Source organism: Gopherus flavomarginatus, chromosome 1 (assembly GCF_025201925.1).
Source record: "Gopherus flavomarginatus isolate rGopFla2 chromosome 1, rGopFla2.mat.asm, whole genome shotgun sequence".
NCBI classification, from domain to species: domain Eukaryota; kingdom Metazoa; phylum Chordata; order Testudines; family Testudinidae; genus Gopherus; species Gopherus flavomarginatus.
Genome location: NC_066617.1, coordinates 150966077 through 150981025, shown reverse-complemented (window position 1 = coordinate 150981025; position 14949 = coordinate 150966077). Strand labels below are relative to the sequence as shown.

Sequence of the window (14949 nt, the reverse complement as noted above, 5' to 3'; positions counted from 1 at the left end):
ACCTCAGGTTTAGACTCATTTATTTATAGTATTAAATCTTGGATTCTAGTGTCACAATCAATACAGTTTCTTCAGCCTGATAGGTTCCCAAAGGGAAAACTTAACTTCTCTCCAAAGGGAGTGGAGGGAAAGCACTTATCAGAGTCCAAGAGAGACGAGGTGGGTGAGGGTAAGAGCCTGCAGAGGACCAACTTCTGTTGGTGAAAGAGACAAGCTTTGGAACTAACCCCACACACTTCTTCAGTTCTGTGTAGCCTGAAAGGTCGTCTCATCCACAAACAGCAGTTAGAACGTAAGAACGGCCACACTGAGTCAGACCAGTTCATCTAGCCCACTGTCCAGTCTTCCGAAAGTGGCCTATGCCAGGCACCCCAAAGGACCCCTGGGACCAACATGGATACAACAACACCGCAAACAAGGTTCAAAGTCAATGCACATGGGAGAAGCATCTTATGTTTCATTCCTTATGTCCTGGTCCCATCATGTGGCCATTTCCTTTCCCTCCTTTCTATTACAAGCTTTAGTGTTTTGCACAGAAACATTATTTCCCCAGGAGAAACCCAGGAGTGAGAGCTGCATTCCTGTGCCAAACTGTCACTAGAAGGGAGCAGACAAATGCCTTTAGGATGAGGCATCCGTCACTGTCAAAAGATCATCTCCCTCCTGCAGGTCACTGGCAGCCTGAATTTGTTCCTTATCCTCTCAGAGTCTGGGGGCTGGAATCAGCACTACCCAGCCCCTCTGTATGTAGCAGGAACAAACACAAACCTTGTCTTTATGTAACCCTTCTGCCCGTCTGAGTTGGCAGCAACAAGGGCCGAGTTCAGTATCCAGGGGTTCCGTTTCAGTAACACAATGCATAACCGGCTCGAGCCCCCACCCAGTGACCTGGGACACTCACATACCACACCCCACGGGGCGCCTCTAGGAGGCAATACTTCCCCTCTCGCAAGCACGGAGTCTGCGTATAGAAAAATCTTTTTAATAAAGGAAGGAATCAATGCGGCATCCCATTGGAGAAACACCACAAACAGGGTTATAACACCATAAACAAAAACCCACCTCCAAGTACGTTTGGCACTGTCCTTTTTCCCCTTGGGGTTTTAAGTCCAATCACCCCAAAGTCCAACAACCCAAAAGTCTCTGGTCAATGCCACCCCAGAGTTCGAGAGTTTATCTGTAGAGGTCCCTCCCCCCAGCCTGGGTAGAAAGGGGCACCTTACGTGGTCCGGGGCCAACTGCCCTGCCTCTCCGTGGGTTCTGCTTCCGCCTTCGCCACAAACTGCTCCGCTTTACCAGCCGCTCCACGCTGCTCCTCCAGCCGTCCTCAGAAACTGCTCCGCTCCACCAGCTGCTCTGCCCCATGAGTTGCTCCAGTTCTCTCTGCAAACTGCTTGGCTCTGCTCACTCTGTGGGCCGCTCCACCCGTCCCACAGCTACTCCACTCTGCCAGCCGCTCTGCTGCCACCAGCTGTCCCGTGATCCGCTCCAGCCATCCCCACAACTGCTCCACTCCGCCAGCTGCTCTGTTCCAGAGTATAGCTTCAGGCTCCCCCACTAGTTAGCATAGTACTCAGGGCTCTCAGCTCAGTAATCTCAGCTCTTTAGTGATTTCAACTCTTAGTGATCTCAGCTCTTAGTGGGGGAGCCCCAGTGCTAGTGCACCATTAGTCCAAAGTGAGTTCAGCTCAGTAACCTGTATTTAGATTCTTGAGGGAATAAAAAAAATCAACTCTGACATTCCACAGTGGAGAGAGGAGGGGGTAGAACTGGTGCTTCTGGCTCCACAAGGAGACTGCACCACCGGGCACAAATCCCTGCCCCCAGCCTCTCTCAATTCACTGGGTTTTGGAACCCATGTCCCTTGTCTAGCAAGTACCACCCAACTGAGGGTGAGTCATTTGTCACCAAGCAGTCCCACAGCTCGGCAGTCTGGGATAGGGTAGGCGTGCCTATGCAAATACACTCTCTGAAATTCTTTCCACCAGATGTCAGGGTAGAGCTTATCCTGACTCTGCTTACATTTAAAACAAGCTGTCCCCTTCCTTCTCAGGGAAGATTTTTCTATGATTGAAGTGGAGCTTCAGTTCCCCTCTCCTAGGGGTGGGGCCAGCTCCCAATGAGATCTATTTTCACCTTTGCCCCCTTTCAGTCACTCTGGGATCCTAACTCTGCTCCCAGCTGTCAGGCAGTTTCCAGCCCATCCACCCTACTCACTAACTCCATGGTCATGTGTCACCCCCTTTGCCAGCACACGTAGCCTGCAGGAAAGCTATTCCCACCAGCTGTGTTGGTGGCATAGGTGCCTTCTAAGCATTTGATCTGGGTTTGATTCCAAGCTAATGCCATGATGGATTTTCTCTTCTGTTGTTTCCTCATCTGGAAGTGGTCTAATTTCAGTCACATTGTGTTACAATCACATTATCCATAGAATGAATCATTAAATGTATCGAAGTCCAGCAGGTCATACAGGATGGAGGCACACAAGGGGCTGGAATGTGTCATCTGAGAAAGACAGAACACTTGGAAACCTGTATCTCCCATACCCTGGCCTTCCGTGTTCTGATTCTAGCTGCATGAGCTGTTTGTATCATGTTCCTGCATGATGAGGAAATAAAGTTTTGAGTCAGTTTTTGCTCCTGCAGATTCCTTTGCTGTTACAATTATAATGACATGAACAAAAGGGAGGCAAGATAAAAATAAATCCCAAATTGCAATATAGTTAGAGAAAGAGAAGATCACAGTTAAGCCAAACACTTCAAAATAAAAATACTAAAAATTACCCCCCTCCTGCACTAAAGGGGGTGGGGTACAGCTCTGACTGAGAGGCCCCACAGGAGAAATTTTAGCCCGAAGACAAATTTGTGTGAAATGTTGAGAAGTGAAGAGCCCCCTTCCCCTCCCCGCAAATCCGCAGAACTCTAGTGTCACCCCCTGGCGCCAGCACAGGGAACCCAGTGAAATGGGGTTACAGAATACAAGGCAGGAGAGAGGTGACAGGGAGTCTCTCCTTTTCCTTCTCTCTTCGCTTTCTTTTCTACTCTCCTTGTCCAGGAACTGCAGTCACAGCAGAGAGGGCTTTGTCTCATTGGAAGGGATCTGTGTCTGTCATGGAGGTTGTGGCAGTGATGGATTCTGTCACTTCCTGCAACCTCCATGATTTCTATAGTGGCCATTGTGGCTTACTCTAGGGCTGCCCAAGCTGCTGGCTCCGGGGACTGCCCAAGCAGCAGCCAATGCAGCTGGCCCTGGGGACCACTTGACAGCTGTTCCGAGGGCAGTCGGAGCAGCCGCAGGTTGGCCCCCAGCAGCACGCCTGGGGTGGCCAGAGCAGCAGAAGGCCCCCTGCCGTCCCCCCCACCCACAGCAGCAGCTGGAATGGCAGTGGGCCCTCAGGGCTTCTCCCCTGGTAGCTGGTACTCATTATCCATCAAATCAAAACACTTCCACCTGCAAGTGGATTTAGCCCAGGACTCTCAGAGTCAGCAGCTCTTACACCCTATACTGAGCTCTCTGGTCAGGTGTCCTAGTGCTGGAAGCCTCCTGTTTAGATCCTAAAATAGCATTTTAGGAGCAGGGGGGGTGAAATTTTGGACTGGACATTGTAGCTCCACTGTTATTTTACTGAATTGCTTCAAAACAGCAAGTCAAGGAAGTCTCCTAAGTTCCAGGCTCTCTGCCATGGAAACAGCTGCTCCTGCTCTCCAGGAGTCTGTGCGTTCCACACAGCAAAGTACAAACCTGCTCCGCACTGAAGGGGGGTCAGACAGTGACGGTAACACAAATACTTCAGACTATTAACCCAGGTCCCTTCCTTTCTTTAACCCAGGACGTGCCAGTCACCTGTTAGCCATGGCGTTATCTTCACCTTCAAATACCTCTCAGGACATTGAACAGAGGAAGTGAAACCCCCTCCCCCAAATGGCTCCCTGCTGAGGGTTTGTACCATACCTGCCCCTGGAGACTGTCTGGTTTTATACTCATAGAGCTTTTTTCTCTTCAAATGCCTTATCCCAATCTCTGGGCCACCTCTGCATTTCAGAGTTTAGAATTTACTCTCATTACCCTCGTATGGCACTTTCCATGTGAATTAGACAAAGTAAGTGGGGGAAGCTCCATGGCTAATGAAAACTGATGTTCTGGGTGAGGCCTGAACTCATAACCCCAGCGCCTCCATCACTAGCCAGTTGTACCCCTGTGGGTGCTTCATAGACAAGCTTGTGTCTGTGATTAACAGCTTTGGTGGCTAATTATTCAAACCCAGGAGAAGATGGAGGTGAGTTTTTTTAGTGATGAGAATCCAGTATATTTTAACAGGCAGGAAAACACCTCAATTCTGGTCTAGCCTCATTGGGCAAGCATAAGTGCTACTTCTTCCAGATGCATTGGTGGTATAGTGGTGTGCATAGCTGTCCTCCAAACAATTGAGCTGGGTTTAATTCCCAGCCAATGCAGGGACGTGATGTTTTCTCTGCTGGGAATTGGTTTAATGTCAGTCACATTGTACCAGTTTAGCAAAGGAATGAGAGAATCTATGTCCTGCAGGTCATTAAACACACAGTGGAAGAAGAAAGGGGCAGGACTATACAATGAGCAGGTGGAGTCATCCTGGTATTACAATGTTTGATTTATTGTTTTTTCCTTTACTTCCCTCTCCCTTTTAGACTCAGAGCCTTTAAGGTCAGAAGGGACGAGTGTGATCATCTAGTCCGACCTGCTGCACCTTGCAGGCCAAAAGACCCCACTCACCCACTCCTGTAATAGACCCGGGAGGGGAGGCAGCTCTGTGCACTACCCCTACCCCAGGCAACGCATGGAGACCCTCTGCTTCCCTCCCCCAATGGATGTGCAGAGATGTGCCAGCAGCACTAAGGTGGCTTCCTGCCCACTCTGCCTCCATCACTCCGTGCCGCTCCCAGAAGTGGCTGGCATGTCCCAGCATCCCCAATTGTCTCCATGCACTGCGCCTCCCCGAGTACCAACTCCGCAGCTCCCATTGGCCAAGAACTGCAGCCAATGGGAGCTCGGGGGTCAGCACCTGCAGGCAGCAGCACATGGAGACCCCCTGGACCCGCCCACCTAGGAGCTACTGCTGGAGGGTTGCGTGTACTGGTCACTTTGGGAGCTGCAGTGCCCGGGGTAAGGGCCACCCCTCCTGCACCCCAACCCCCTCCCCCAGCGCAGAGCCTGCACTCTGCACCCAAATTTCCTCCCATAGCTTTGCTTGTCTTACTTTCACCCAGAACCATCATTCTTCTCCTGGGCTGCAAGTAGTCATCCCTGGGAAGCCAAGAGGCAGGCACAGGATTCTACCTCCCAGCAGCCAACCGCACCTCCCCAGGCTTTGCAGAACGAATGGTGGTGCTCTACTAACCCCACTTAGCCACACTGAGGCACTTTAGCTTCTGCCCTGCCTTCGTCAGCTTGACTTTCCTCTTTTGCCCCATTCCTGCCTAACTTCCTCCTTTGGCAAGTCACCAGAGGAGACCAGCAGGAAGAGTCGGCCACCATAGGCCAACCTCCCAGGGCAGAGGAGACCAAGTCACAAGGCTTCAAAAGGTGACTGGCCCAGATCCTCTAGCTTTCCCCTGCTGATGCCAAGGCTTTTTCTCAGCTCATTTCACCACCCTCTATCCTGCAGGGGTTGAGTTTATCTCAGGTGTTACCCAAAATTGGGCCGGCTAGTAAGAGTAGGGAGGACTAATGACCCACCAGAGTTTGGCAGAAAGCAGCACGTTTATTATACTGACAGTTAAGCTCAAAAGAAGAGGGGTGGAGGCTGTCACACTCACACTTGCATACTCACACTCCCAGGATCAGCACAGCACTGGAGATGTCAGGATTCTGCAAGGTAAGTGTCCCACAGTGCAATTATGGATGGTGTGATGAAGGTAAGTCTTCCTGAGGCAGAATGAAATACAACGCAGAGAACCACTGGCCAGGCGGTCCAGGCAAAGGGCATTCACTGGAGGTACAAGCTTGTGAGTGCTCTCCTGAGCACATGGCCCCTTCCTCTTTTAAGGACCTGCACCTAATGGCCTGTGACTAGAGATGACTTGGCTGCATCTGGTTGGTCACACTCCACCTTGGGCAGTGTCCATGCTCTGACTGTGTGAGTGCTGCCTAATTAGAGTCCCAGACATCTTGTCTACCTGGGAGCTCTTCTGCTCTTCAACCAGCCCATTCATCCCACAAGCATTCCAGGAGTGAGCGGGAGGGGGAAATCCACTTCACAGGCATTCAGAGAGGGAGAGGAGACAAAAGTGGGAGCGGGGGAAGTAGAACTGACCTATTGAGCATAGAAATCACTGTTGCTCCTACAACAGCAGAGACAAGCCTCTAGGAGCTGGGAAAATTAAGCCAGCATGTTTCTGAACCAGGGATCTTTTGCAGGTTAGGCAAATGTGATAACCACTACACTACAGAAACTCTGTCACAGTGCTCTGCCCCTCCCTTCATAAGAACATAAGAACGGCCATACTGGGTCAGACCAAAGGTCCATCCAACTCCGCATCCTATCTGCCAACCGCGACCATTGCCAGGTGCCCAAGAGGGACTGAACAGGTAATGATCAAGTGATCTCTCTCCTGCCATCCATCTCCACCCTCTGACAACGGAGACTTGGGACACCATTCCTTACCCATCCTGGCTAATAGCCATTCATGGACTTAACCTCCATTAATTTATCTGCAGAAAGGAAAAGGAGTACTCGTGCCACCTTAGAGACTAACAAATTTATTTGAGCATAAGTTTTGATGGGCTAAAACCCACTTCATCGGATGCATGCAGTGGAAAATACAGCAGGAAGATATATATATACACACACAGAGAGAACATGAAAAAATGGATGTTGCCATACACACTATAACAAGAGTGAGCAGTTAAGGTGAGCTATTATCAGCAGGAGAAAAAAACCGTTTGTAGTGATAATCGGGATGGCCCATTTCCAACAGTTGACAAGAAGGTGTAAGTAACAGTAGGGGGACAAATAAACATGGAGAAATAGTTTTACTTTGTGTAATAACCCATCCACTCCCAGTCTTTATTCAAGCCTAATTCAATGATGTCCACTTTGCAAATTAATTCCACTTCAGCAGTCTCTCATGGGAGTCTGTGTTTGAAGGTTTTTTGTTGTAATATTGCAACTTTTAGGTCTGTAAATGCGTGACCAGGAGATTGAAGTGTTCTCCAACTGGTTTTTGAATGTTTTAATTCTTGACGTGTGATTTGTGTCCATTTATTATTTTATGTGGATACTGTCTGGTTTGGCCAATGTACATGGCAGAGGGGCATTGCTGGCACATAATAGCATATATCACATTGGTAGATGTGCAGGTAAGTGAGCCTCTGCTAGTGTGGCTGATGTGATTGGGTCCTATAATGGTGTCCCCTAGTGTGCATAAAGTGTCACAAGAACCTACCCACAAAACTGTGCAGAGTCAGGAATGTTACCGCTGTGGTAAGCCAGGTCACCAGGCATCAGAATGCTGGTGTAAGGACCTGGTATGTCGACACTGTAGCAAAAAGGGACACATTGAGGCCTGTGGTCTGGCCGACAAAAAGAGGAACCCTGTATACCCTAGAGCAGACCCAGGATGATCAAGGTGACACCTCATTGCAAGCAAAAGTGCCACTGCATGTTTTGTCTTTGGCAGTGGGCTCACATGAATACTGGGTGACCCCGTTGTTGGATGGCAAACCTATACGCATGGAACTGGACACTGGTGCAGCCGTCTCGCTGGTCTCCGAGACTGTGTATAAAGAAAAGCTACAGCATCTTCCACTTAAGGCAACAAAAACTGTTCTGAAGACGTATATGGGAGAAGCTGTGCCCATGTCGGGCACTATTGATGTTAAGGTGGAGCTCAATGGACAGGCTGCTAAATTTCCACTGTTTGTGGTGAGAGGTAAATACCCAGCCTTAATGGATAGGTCTTGGCTTGGGAAGATTCAGCTGAACTGGACAGAAGTGCACCGGATGACTAAAGAAGAAACCAGTCTAACCCCTATACTAAGGAAACATGCTGCTGTTTTTGGAGATGATTTGGGAAGTATGAAGGGAATCACTGTGACATTGACCATTAAACCTGACAGTCCACCAAAATATCTGAAAGCCCGAACTGTGCCATATGCCATCAGGCCAAAAGTTCAGCAGACCTGGAGTGCCTGGTCACCAATGGAGTCCTAATACCAGTTACTCATAGCTCATGGGTCACTCCTATCGTTCCAATAGTGAAGAAAGATGGCTCTCTCCGGATTTGCAGTGATTTTAAAGTCACTGTCAACCCAGTGTTGTGTGCAGAGCAATACCCGCTTCCCCGCATCAATGACCTCTTCGCAGGCCTGGCTGGGGGACAAAAGTTCAGTAAGATTGATCTGAGTCAAGCATATTTACAGATGCACGTCGATGAAAAGTCCCAAGAGCTGTTGACTATTGTGACTTCTAAGGGGCTTTATCGATACTATCGCCTACCCTTCGGAATAACGTCTGCTCCTGCCCTGTTCCAGAGGGCTATGGACCAGTTCTTGTGTGGCTTGTCAGGAGTTCAGTGCTATCTGGATGATATCCTGGTCACTGGAAGGAATGAAGAGAAGGGAATCAACAGGTGGGGTTGTTGCAGGGGCACCCCCTGTGAATAGCATGCAGCTCATCATTTCTGTGGGATCTGACACAAAGCAGCTGTGCTCTCTGGTTCTCTGATATACTGGTTCTCTAGTACACTTGCCCCATATTCTAGGCAGGACTGACTCTATTTTTAGATAAACCATAAAGGAGGAATTGACTCAGGGAGTCATTCCCATTTTTGTCTTTGTGCCCCTAGCCGATCTCAGCTAAGGCTAGCCAGGAGCACCCATGACAGCAGCAAATGGTATAGAACAACTGATAACCAATATTTCATCACCAATTTACAATGATACAGCAAACAGTACAGAATGACTGGTAACTATCTCTGCTACCATGCAATGGCAAATGAATGCTGCTGTGTAGCACTGCAGTACTGCCTCTGTCAGCGGCATCCAGTACACATACGGTGGCAGTGACAAAAGGCAAAACAGGCTCCATGGTTGCCATGCTATGGCATCTGCCAGGGCAATCCAAGGAAAAAGGGCACAAAATGATTGTCTGCCATTGCTTTAATGGAGGAAGGAATGAGTGACGACATTTACCCAGAATCACCCGCGACACTGTTTTTGCACCATCATGCATTGGGAACTCAACCCAGAATTCCAATGGGCAGAGGAGACTGCGGGAACTATGGGATAGCTTCCCACAGTGCAATGCTCCGGAAATTGACGCTAGCCTCGGTACATGGATGCACACCGCCGAATTAATGTGCTTAGTGTGGCCGCGTGCACTCGACTTTATACAATCTGTTTTACAAAACTGGTTTATGTAAAATTGGGATAATCCCATAGTGCAGACATACACTGGTGCAGGGAGATTGCTGGGCCACATCCCCTTTGGGCATGAGTAAAGCAGGGTGAAAAAATGAACCTGGAGATGCTAGGAATTGAATCCAGGGCCTCATACATGTAAAGCATACATTTTACCACTGAGCTACATCCCCAGCTGGGTTGTGTTTGCTATGGGTTACACTCAGACCCATCCTGTTTCCACTGCATTCAGTGACCTATAAACTTCATGAGAAGCCCATCCCCTCTCTGAGGGCCAGTCCTGCTCTCCTGGAGGTTACTTGTTCATAGGGGTCACTTTGCAGCAGGGCCAGATTCTGTGTGTGGAGCAGAGAGACTTTGTGCCCTGGTCTCAGGGTGTAGAGATACACTCAGCCCTCTCCCCTGCATTGGGTGTGCTGCAATCTCCTGCTGCAAGGTCAGCTGTGAGCAGCTCAACACCTCACCCTGGTGAAAGAAGTGGGGTGGGGAGTTCTAGATGTTTCCACCTGCCTGTGAAGTCCAGCCGTCCCCAGCACATTCACTGCGGTGCAATTGGGTCACTGTTTCCATGGCTAAACAGCAAAGAATCACTCCCAGTTTCCTTTCTATCAGCAGCAGGATTAGCCTGTGTCAGTGATTAATGAGGTGGATCTTGCTGTAGATTGTTATTCATTCCCTACCTTGACAATTCACACAGTCCCTTTCCTACTCAAATCCCCAGCACCTCCGTGATTCTGGTAGCAGGGGTTGGGTCCTGAGATTTTCAGGGTCCTTTTCACCCTCCATCTGGAGTGAACTCAGCTTTTCCCCCATCCCAGACAATCCATGAAATAACAACAGCAGCATAAAGAAAAAGGGGAGGGAGCATCTCACTGCCAGGGCTGGATGTGCCCAGGGCCCACAGCTCATCCATTGTTTCCATGGATTTTGGCCCCCTGCTTTGCACAAGGGACAGAGAAAGATCTTGCTGTTCCTGTGTCTGTGCAAGAAAAATTGTGCTTCTGTATGAAAGAAAGGCAGGAAATGGCCCCATGGTGGGACAATATCCTCAGGATTAAGACCTAAGGACTCAGGCTGAGAACTGATAGAACTCCACTCACCTGGGATTTAACAAATTGTTTTCCATGGAGCAGGGGCAGATCCAGAGTTTTTCCCATCCCAAGCGGAAAAAAAAAAAACAACAAAAAGCTGCAATCAGCAGCAAGTCCTTGCTTTCGGCAGCAATTCTTTCCCTCCGAGAGAGACTGAGAAGGCCGAATTCCCACTGAAGCCTCCCCTTTCCATTGGCTGCCCCAGGTGCCTGCTTGCTGCGCTGGTGCCTGGAGCCAGCCCTGCCATGGAGGCACTGGGAAGATGGGGGAATCAAGAAAAAAAGCTGTGGATTTGTTTACATTGCAAATGAAGAGCAACTGAAGCTTTTTTGGTTTCAAGGAATATTTCCCTGACCAGGAATTGAACCCAGGTCATGGCCCTGAAAGTGCCAAATCCTAACCACAAGACCAACAACACTGTTTTTCTCCTCACTTATACTGCACTTTCTTAGGATACTTTCTACTCACTTTCTGATGGTGCTCCATTGTCCATTCCCAGAGGGGCTAAGAACAGAGTGCAGGAACCCCTGTGCTCAGAGTCACAACCTAAGTCCAACCCAAGCCACTGAAACAAACTCAAATGATGCTTCAGCTTCCTCCAGCAGGATCACAGAGCAACACAATGGAAAGCCATGAGGAACAATCCTCCTCTGCCTTCATTTAACCCATCGCAACCCTCTCAGCAGCTGACTCTTGCAGGAAGGACACTGAGCTGATAGGAGCTCTGGGAAAGAGACCAAGGGAGGGGTGTTGCTCCCCCTCACTGTGGGCTGAGCGCAGTCTGACTCTGTGTAATGGGGCTCTGAGCTTTGCCATCTTGTGAGTTCTGAGTGCTGAGCCCCCTGGACCCTTCTTCTGGGAGCATGGTGATTGCACAACAGCTGCAAGCCCTTGTCCTCCTCACCTTCCCCAGACTTTCCCCACAGATGGTTCTATCAGACACTGGAGGGATCTAAGGACCTGAAGGTTTCCCTCACCCACCTCTTAAGGCAAAAAGTGATTCCCTTCTCTGACACACCTGGGCCTGGGCTTCTTTTGAGTTTTTCTCCAGGGGACCTGATTCCCTGTGAAAATGTGTGTGTGGTATGCAGGGAACCAGCTTGTCTGCCCCCTTTCTGGGAGCTGAGAAGCTTTTTCAGACTCTCCTCCATGAGATGAGTCCAACAGCACCTCCCACTGGTGGGAGAATCCTAAATTCCACCCTCTCACCCTGGTTACTCTGACCAGCTGATGGCGACAGCATGCTAAATTAACCCCAGCTCTCTGGGCTAGAGAGCAGCATCTAACCAGCCTTGTGACAGCTCTGGTTTGCTTGCTGGAGACATAACGAACCAGGAAAGAAGGCAAATGTCAGACAGGGAACATCAGTTCTGAAAATAAACGTCCTCAGGGCCCCTTCTACACTGAAACTGGGCAGTTGATTGACTTCAAATCCAGCTAACCCAGTTGGTAGAACATGAGACTCTTAATCCCGCCATCATGAGTTTAACCCCATATTAGGCAGCAGCAACAGCCTTTAGGTGTCACTCTTCTGCTAATAGTCACAGCCCAAAATGAAATAAACTGTCTGTCCTCTCTACAATCTTAGGCAGCTCAGGTTCCTTCCTCTCTGAGCTTCAGTAAAACATGAAGAAAGAACAAATAGAATTTTCTCCTCTTTCATTCTACCCCAGGCAAGAGAGGAGATAATAACCATTTAACAGATGACTGCAGAGAGAAAAGTTTGGTCATTATAAATAGGACAATGATCAATTGGTCTCCATGTCCACTGATGGTAGGACAAGAAGTAATAGGCTTAATCTGCAGCCAAGGAGATTCACGTTAGATGTTGGGAACAGCTTTCTAACTCTGAGTGTAGTTAAGCTCTGGAATATGCTTCCAAGGCTATCTGTGGAGTCTCTGTCCTTGGAGGTTTTTAAGAACAGGTTGAACAAAGCTCTGTCCAGGATACTCTACATATACTTGGTCCCATAGGCAACCTGCTCTGGTTCTGGTTCCCTCCTTCTGCTCCCTGCCTGGGCCGAATGCTGATGGCACTTGATTCCATATGCCCCTGATGCATCATCTCTGCTTGGCCCTGCCTCAGCAGAGAGGGCTGGATTTCATGATCTCTCCAGGGCCCTTGCAGCCGTACAGCTCTATAATTCGATGCCATCGCAATATAATATAAACAACAACAAAAGTGAAAACACCCCAGTCTAACATCTAACAATTCAGCGTGAACTGACATTCACAGCACAAAGTGACAACACGTAGGAGTGTAAAGCCCGACACTTCAGCACCGTGCAAATGAACGCCCTATAGGGCAAAATGACACACTGGAAAAGAGCTCAGCTCAAACCAATGCAGCACAAGGCAGTGCAAAAAACATACAACATGAAACAATGCATCAGAGTGCAAAGTGACACTGTGCAAAACAGCTCAGCATGGAACAATGACACAGAACAAAACCACACAGGAGAATCATACAGAAAGGTGGGGCAGAGAGGGAGCCCAATATTCAGGTCCAAGCATCCCTAGGTGATCCCTGACAGGTGTTTCCATAATCCCTTCTTAAAACCCTCCAATGAAGGAGATTCTGCAACTTCCCATTGAGGCCTCTACTATGCAATTGACAATACTTGGCTTATGGTTAAGGGCCAGGTTGTGACTCAGTTCCTAATTTGGCCCCATTATTCTCTGTTCAAACATGGACAAATTACATCACATCTTTGGGCCTCAGTTCCCCCATCTGTAAAATGGTAAGCACCCTCCCACACTTCATCTATTTTGCCTGTGAGCTCTTGGCAGCGAGGACTCTCTCTCTCACTATGAGTTGTACAACACTTGGCAGAATCGGCCTCCACCCTTGCTCAGGGACTCTGCAGTGCCTGGCACAACTGGGGATCCCATTCTTGGCTGGGGTCTCTGCAGTGCCCCCACTCTTGGCTGGAGTATCTGCAGGGGGATTAAAGGGATGGGCTAACCATCACACTTCATGTCTCAAACTGTTCTCTGGCTGGGGGTTCAGGAGGGACTTTTCCCATATAATAACCTATGAAATGGGTCATTGTGCAGCCAGTGGGGAGGGGTTAGAGTTTCCTTTACTATTTCTGGCATTGGCCACTCCCACAGACAGGATATCTGCTGGGGGAGGGGAAATACAAGGCTTAATGGGACCATGGATCTGATCAGATGAGGCTGGGGAGTGGAGATTTAACCACCCACATCCTCCAATATGCAAAATCATAGAATCATACGACTGCAAGGGACCTTGAGAGGTCATCTAGTCCAGTCCCCTGCACTCAGAAGTATAATCTAGACCAACCCTGATAGGTGTTTGTCTAACGTGCTCTTAAAAATCTCCACTGACAGAGATTCCACAACCTCCCTGGGAAATTTACTCCAATGCTTAACCACCCTGACAGTTAGGAAGTTTTTCCTAATGTCCAACCTAAACCTCCCTTGCTGCAATTTAAGCCCATCACTTCTTGTCCTATCCTCAGATTAAGAATAATGTGTCTCCTTCCTCCTTGTAACAACTTTTTATGTACTTGAAAACTGTGATCATGTCCCCTCTCAGTCATCTCTTCTCCAGATTAAACACACTCAATTTTTTTTAATCTTCCTTCATAGCTCACTTTTTCTAGATCTTTAATCATTTTTGTTGCTCTTCTCTGCACTTTCTCCAATTTGTTCACATCTTTCCTGAAATGTGGCACCCACAACTGGATACAGTACTCCAGTTGTGGCCTAATCTGTGTGGACTCCCTCCAAAAACAAAGGGCTGCAATTAAAAACCCAGGGAACGTCTCAAAACCTGAAAGAATTTAAAAAAAAAATCAGTATAAGATAATTACATAGGAAAGTGCAACATCTAAAATGTGATAGCTGTGTTTAATGATTAAAAAGAAAATAATGCAAATATGAGCAATTTAAGATCCACTCTCATATATTAGAGGAAATTCCAGATAGGCAGATGGCATGGTCCCCAGTGGTGTGGATGGTGTGGCTCCCAGTGGCTCTAGCGCCCAGGGCACCAGCCCCCACACCCTGAGTGTTGGGCAGACATCGCACCTCTAGTGCCCAGAGCACCGGCCCCCAGTGCCCAGAGCACCAGAGGCACGGCCCCCAGAGTTCAGAGCACTCTGTGTCGTGAGTACCAGCCCCTACCGCCTGCAGTCGTGGGCTGCAGGCTAACTCCCCCAGCCCCTTTGGTATGACCCAGTATGGCCATTCTTCTGTTCTTAAAAAATGTGTGAGGGGTATTGAGATCCAGATGGGGAATGTAGGAGACTGAGCTGGGGGAGGGGGGAAATCTTGGAGAATTTGAGCTGCAGTAGGTGAAGCTGGAACAACAGGGTGGGGCACCAAGTGGCAGTAGGACTCTTGCTGCTGGGGTTGAGCTAACCAACTTCCTCCCTATGCCGCTGGGTCCCAGTCACCTTCAGGCACCAGATAACCCAGGATCTAAGGCAGGAAT

The 14949-nt window shown here is 48.9% G+C and overlaps 1 protein-coding gene across 1 annotated transcript in view; it reads right to left on the bottom strand.

The window, feature by feature from the left end:
• Positions 1-14949, bottom strand: part of LOC127046975 (uncharacterized) — a 117421-nt gene that overhangs the window by 100703 nt on the left and 1769 nt on the right. The gene's annotated exons all lie outside the window — the stretch shown is intronic.